A 6,898-nucleotide genomic window follows, 5' to 3' on the forward strand; every position below is an offset into this window, starting at 1 on the left:
AGGCAAGCGCAGGTAGAGCTCCTAGCACACAGCATGGCACATAGTAAGTTCTTACAAATATTAATTACAATAGAGAATATCTGCTTCCCGCAAGTGCCTCTAAAGGAGCGAGTCTGGTGGTATCATTGTGGGCACATAGCAAGCTGTATGTAGAGAGTCAACGGTGCATGTATCATTTCCCATTGTGGCTGTCACAAATTACCAAAAATGTACTGGCTTAAAATGACACAAATGTATTACTTTACAGCTGGGGAGGTCAGAAGTCCAAAATGGATCATACAGAGCTAAAATCAAGGTGTCGGCAGAGATGTGTTCCTTCCGGAGTCTCTAACAGAAAATGCATTCCTGGCCCTGTCCAGCTTCCACAGGCTGCCCACATTCTTTGGGTCTTGGTGGCACCACTCTGAACTGTTTCCATTGTCACATCTCCTTCTCTGACTCTGACACTCTTGCCTCTCTTTTTTCTTCTTCTTTTTTTTTTTTTTTTTTTTTTGTGAGACAGAGTCTCACTCTGTCACCCAGGCTGGAGTGCAGTGACGTGGCTCACTGCGACCTCCACCTCCTGTGTTCAAGTGATTCTCCTGCCTCAGCCTCCCAAGTAGCTGGAACTACAGGCATGTGCCATGACACCCAGCTAATTTTTGTGTTTTTAGTAAAGACAGGGTTTCACATGTGGCCAGGCTGGTCTCGAACTCCTCACCTCAAGTGATCCACCCACCTTGGCCTCCCAAAGTGGTGGGATTACAGGTGTGAGCCACCGCACCCGGCTGCCTCTCTCTTAAAAAGACCCTTGTCATTTCATTGGACCCACCTGCATAATCCAGGGTAAGTTTCCTGTCTCAAGACTCTTCACTTGTTCACATCTACAAAGTCCCTGATGCTGTGTAAGGGAATCTATGCACAGTTCTTGAGATGAAGATATGGACATTTTGGGGTACATGATTGAGCCTACCATAGCAGGATTCCTCCTTGGTCTCTGAGCCTTCTCTTCCCCAGTCAAAGCTGTTCCCTGTTCCTCCCACCAAATAATTCCTTTCCAGGCTGGGCATAGTGGCTCATACCTGTGATCCCAGCACTTTGGGAGGCTGAGGGAGGAGGATTGCTTGAGCCCAGGAGTTTGAGACCAGCCCAGACAAAAAGGCAAGACCTTGCCTATACAAATTTTTTTTTTTTTTATAATTAGCTGGGCATGGTAATACACACCTGTAGTCCCAGCTACTTGGGAGGCTAAGGCAGGAGGATCACTTGAGCTCAGGAGTTTGAGGCTGCAGTGAGCCATGATTATGCCACAGCACTCTAGCCTGGGTGACAAAGCAAATCTCAGCTCAAAAATGAAATGAAATGAAATGAAATAAAATAAAATAAAATAAAATAAATTGATCTGAAGGCCACCTCTCCTCTCAATGTTCTCCATGTCTCTGCCACCTGATTCTTTAAAAAATCAGGCTGAGATAGGAAATCTTGACACTGTATTCCCACAGGACTGAATTTAATAAGTGAAGATTTTGGTTCTCACACATTCCGCAACACTTCAGGAAAACAAACAACATATCCTCCCCGCATCTCTAACACTGATAGCAGCATGAAAATTCCTACTTCCTGTTCCAGTAGCTACGAAGTTGCTCACATAAGAAAAGGTGAATTATTCAGTGCAGTGTTTAACTAGCATTTAATATTTGATCAATTAGCAATTGATCCATTTCCTAACAGTAGGATGTCCCTGGCTGCTGTCACAGGATGAACAAGGCTCGTTTCAGAAGGTGGCTGTGGGTGTGGGCTCGCGTGTATGCAAGTGTGTGCATGTGCTTGTGCAAGGGGAAGAGGTGCACACACACACCTGTGACCTGTGCATGAAACACAGAAGCACAAGCAGCCCGTGTTGAGAGTTGAGGGGAGCGAGGAGAGCAGGGCTTCACAACTTAGCAGCGTAGACACCTCCCTGGGAATCCCCTGCCTTGCCAGCTAAGCCCCACAGGGCCACCTATGCCCAATCAGCCTGCATCACTGCCACCCCCACTATGGCTCTGGCAGCACCATGTGGGCACACAGCACAAAACTAGCATAGGATCAAAGAAACAAGTGATCTGAACTTGGGGGGCTCAGTGAAACCTCCACTCCCAGATGTCCCGTAGGTTTGGACTCAGGACCAGCCCTTGCCTCCCACCCGCAGCCAAGCCAGGACCGTGGAGGAGTTTAAGATTTTATGTAAATGTTCTTTGTCCCAACAGAGGAATTGATGAATCACCCTCAGATGGATTGTCTCCTGCTTTGCCAATTGTCACTTGCAGGAAACTGGATACTTGCTTTGATCTTCGGTTTCTAAAATGAGAATGTTACCTACAAAGCCAGTCCCCCCCAGAAAATGAGGTCTTTCCCTCTTTGGTGCCACAAAGCCAATACACAGAACGAATAGTGAGCATCAAGCAATACAGGCTTTATTTCATGGCCGTAGAACTGAGAAGCAGGAGGGGCCAGGCGCAGTGGCTCACGCCTGTAATCCCAACACTTTGGGAGGCCAAGGCGGGTGGATCACAAGGTCAGCAGATCGAGAGACCATCGTGGCTAACACAGTGAAACCCCATCTCTACTAAAAGTACAAAAAAAAATTAGCCAGGCGTGTTGGCGGGCGCCTGTAGTCCCAGCTGCTCGGGAGGCTGAGGCAAGAGAATGGTGTGAACCTGGGAGGCGGAGCTTGCAGTAAGCTGAGATCGTGCCAGTGCACTCCAGCCTGGGGAACAGAGTGAGACTCCAACTCAAAAAAAAAAAAAAAAAAAAAAAAGGCCAGGCACGGTGCCTCATGCCTGTAATCTCAGCACTTTGGGAGGCCAAGGTGGGTGAATCACGAGGTCAGGGGTTCAAGACCAGCCTGACCAACATGGCGAAACCCTGTCTCTACTAAAAATAGAAAAATTAGCTGAGTGTGGTGGCAGGCGCCTGTAATCCCAGCTACTCAGGAGGCTGAGGCAGGAGAATTGCTTGAACCTGGGAGGCGGAGGTTGCAGTGAGCCGAGATCGTACCACTGCACTCCAGCCTGGGCAACAGAGCGAGACTCCGTCTCAAAAAAAAAAAAGAATTGAGAAGCAGGAGCTTGGCTTACAAATCAACTTCTTGACTAGTGAGGGGTGAAGGAGTTAAAATATAGACACCAGGTAACAAGAACACTGCAAAAAGAGGAATGCTACTCCTGACTCATTAGGGAGAAGCCTGGGCATCACACAGACACACAGGCACACATATGCACATACATACATATATACACATACTCATGTGTATATATACACACATACACTTCAGGAATCTCTCCAGTTGAGCACAGCTCATCTTGGGAGCTAAGAGCCAGTAACTACTCTGAAAGAGGCTGTCTCACAGGTACCTTCCCAGCTTCAGCTCAAGGCTCCTAGATGGGAAAAGGGCTGCAGAGAGGAGGACTTCTGATCAAACATGGCCCAGGACCTGGCCACATTGTCAGAACCCTCCTGCCACCTTCCCCTATTTCTGAACAACAGCACAAGCCAAATATGCTGCTTAACAAACCAAAAGTGGCACTTTTATATCAGAATGAGGCTTTATAAGTTTCTGTGCCTCTCCCACTGTGAAGCAATTTCGGCATATCCATTTACTTGTCCCAAACTGTGAAAAGAACTGGGGCTTTTGTTGGTTAGGTATTATTAAACACAACCATCAGCAACTCCCATATATGTCACTGATTGAGATAAATGACACTATTTTTTACTTAAAAAAAAATCTACACCTAATGAAGTCTCTTTGGTGCCAACATCTCAGCAGTAGAGATAAATGAGAAACAATTTCTTGGTATCCATTATTTTAAATTACAGACATCAACCCTGATGCCATTTTCAAGGTTTATTGAATTTTCATAGACTATCATCAGCTTTGACATTGCACACATGTAATAGAAACCTGATCTCAGACAGGTTTCATGGCCTCCTTTTAAAGCCTCAATGAGAATGAGCCTCATATCCCAGACTCCCCAAGAAACCTTCCAGAAACTTTTAGGCTCCCTTGGGCAGACCAGGAGAGAGACAGAGAGGGAGAAGAGAAATCTGCAGAAGGAAGAGAAGTGGAGGAGGGGAACAACCAGAGGGAGTCACTGCTTTCCTCAACTCTTTCCCCAGCACAGAGGCTCATCTGTCCCTCTCCAGCCTCCCAGCTGAGCAAGGCATCACTTCTGGGTGGCTGGCTGCCCAGCTGACTCCTCCCAAGCCTCACTTCCCTTCTGGATATAAATTCCGTGGAAAACTAGACCCACCAGCTACTTGACTATAGCCTGGAGTAAACACTTAGTGAGAAGGCATTTTGACACCATAAACCCTCATGGAGTCTCTCTCCATCCTCACTCCTGGGCAAGTCCCTCCAGACTCCTGCAACCTTCCTCCAGCTGCCACAGCTGACCTGGCACATCCCACATTCGACACTGTGACCTCCAGGGGTCACCAATAGACCAAGAGAAGCTGGCGCATAAGCTCGTGGATCACCAAGGGAGGTGGTCACAGAGAAGGTACTGCTATCCCTGTGCAGGGAAGCTGAAGCCTAGAGAGGCTAAGCTGACACAGTGTGGCCACACTGTAGGAACACTGGTGGCTTCTACAAACTGGATCACAAATAAATGGAAGGAGGTCACGAAGTTCCAGGCCCACTTGCTCAGGAGCAACCTCTGTTCCTATCTGAAGGCCCCAAGCTGCCAGAGCCTGCAGAGGCTTCTGGTGTATGGATACGTCTGCATGTACACCCAGGCTTGTGTCTGTAGGTAGGCACACGTGTGTGGGTGTGCATGTTCATTTGACAGATGTTTATTGAACACCCTGTGTGTGCCAGATCTTGGGAATTCAGCAGTAAACCAGACAGTGCTGGTCCCCCCAGAGTGTATCATCTAGAAGGGGAGATGAATAGTAAACAAAGAAATTTAAAAGAAAAGCAGGTAGGAGTCCTAGTCAGAAAGTAATGGCACCATCCGACCTGCTACTTGGAGGGGGGACTATTGATTAAAGTGTGTGTAAGGCAGTACTTAAGGAGGAAGCAGTGACCTCTAAGCCTAAGAGTCAAGGGAAGAGCAAAGTTTCTGGAATGCTGGGAGGGGAACTGCATGGAGAGAACCCCCTGACAGGGGCCGAGGCCTTCCTCAAAGGGACACAGGGATCAATGTATAAACACGCCCATCTCCCTTTCTTTCCACCCTCCAGTCTCTGGCCTGTGCCCACACTCAATGAATACAACAGGATGCTGGAGGCAAGGGAGCCCCATGGCGTGGCCCATGCATGGGAGCTTTCCAGCCCAGAGCAGGTGGCGAGGGGTGCAGAGTCTGAAGGGATGAGTGGACAAGCCAGATATAGAAAGACAAATTATTGCTGGGCAGCATGGGGCGCAGTAATAAGATGAATGGGAGGGAGGTCAGGAAGATCTTTCCAAAGAGTGCATTTTTTCAGGAGAAAGGATGAGAAGGATGAGCTGAGGACCTTGGAGGCAGGCATGTGGTGTGTGAGGAGGCTCAGGGTACAAGGGGGCTGGAGGCGGTGGCAGCAGCAACTCCCACAGGCCTAGAAGAAGGTGGTAAGAGTCCAGGCTTCATTCTGAATGTGATTAGAGTCCGCTAGACAGTAAAAGGGTGACACCCACAAAGATGTGAATGGGACAGGAGGCAAATGGCATCCAAATTTAGGCAGCTGGAAAGCAAATGGGTAAACAGTGACTGACATAGCCGACCAGAGAAAGCCAAGGCAAAGCCAGCAGTAGAGAACTCTGGAAGCAGCTGATTTGCAACCTCCTCAATGCCACCCGAGCTCTGGAATGAGAGGCCCACGTGCCTGTGAGAGTTGGGGGAAGGTGGCACTGCACACTGAGGGGCTGCTGGAAATCTGTGGAAGAAGCACTAGATCCCCAGTGCCCTCCTCACTTTGTACAGCTGAGAGCTGCTCACCACACCCACCTCCCCACTTGTCTCTGGCAGGCTGGAAATTTGCTCTCAAGACAGGCTGGTCCCCAAGGGCTGCTCTCTAGGACCCCAGGCCCAGCTGAGTGCAGGGCTTACCCTAAAGATAAATGAAGTGGAGGTCTACTTACCAAATGGCAAGAGTCCCAGCCCCTCTCCCTGCCTGGTTCTGATAACATTGGTGACCTGGCTCACAGGAAGATTATAACCTCAAGAAGAGAGACTTGTAGATATAGACAGACAAGGGTCCCCCTTTCTGGTGGGTTGTCATGTCCACTCAGAACCTCAGAATGTGACCTTCTTTGGAAATAGAGTCTTTGCAGATATATTAATAGTTGAGGTAAAAACCAAGATGGGATCATATTGGGTTAGGCTGGTCCCTAATCCAATGAGAATGTCCCTGTAAGAGACAAAAAATGGACAGAGAGAGACACGGGGAAGGCAGCTGTGTAAAGACAGAGGCAGGGACAGGAGTTGTGCTGCCATGACCCAAGGACACTAGGAGCCACCAGCAGCTGGAGGTGGCAGCCCTGCCTGCACCTTTATTTCAGATTTCTGGCTTCCCAAACTGTTTATAGTCATTTGTTGCAGCATTTTTAGGAAACTAAAGATATGATACCCTTCAAATCCAATTACCCTCTGCAGTGAAACCCACTGCTAGACAGCGCACAGGTGTGCACACACATCGCACACACACACTCTTCCATTCCACGCTTTAGTGCCTCACTCTTAAATATGTGCACAGCTCTGCAGAGCTGTAATTTAATAGGATACTCAACCTTTTCCCCAAGGGAGCGGGGCACAGAGTTCGGACAGCACTGAGATCTTCTTCCTTCTTGCTGCGCTGCTGCCTGGGCTTGCTTCTCACCCGAGGAAGGAGAGAGAGCGTGAGCCTCCACAAGCAGCATAGCCTTTCTTCCCTGCCTCCCTCCCATAAGAGCCAGGGCCAG

The sequence above is a fragment of the Pongo abelii genome, chromosome 4 (genome assembly GCF_028885655.2).
Source record: "Pongo abelii isolate AG06213 chromosome 4, NHGRI_mPonAbe1-v2.0_pri, whole genome shotgun sequence".
Lineage (NCBI taxonomy): Eukaryota > Metazoa > Chordata > Mammalia > Primates > Hominidae > Pongo > Pongo abelii.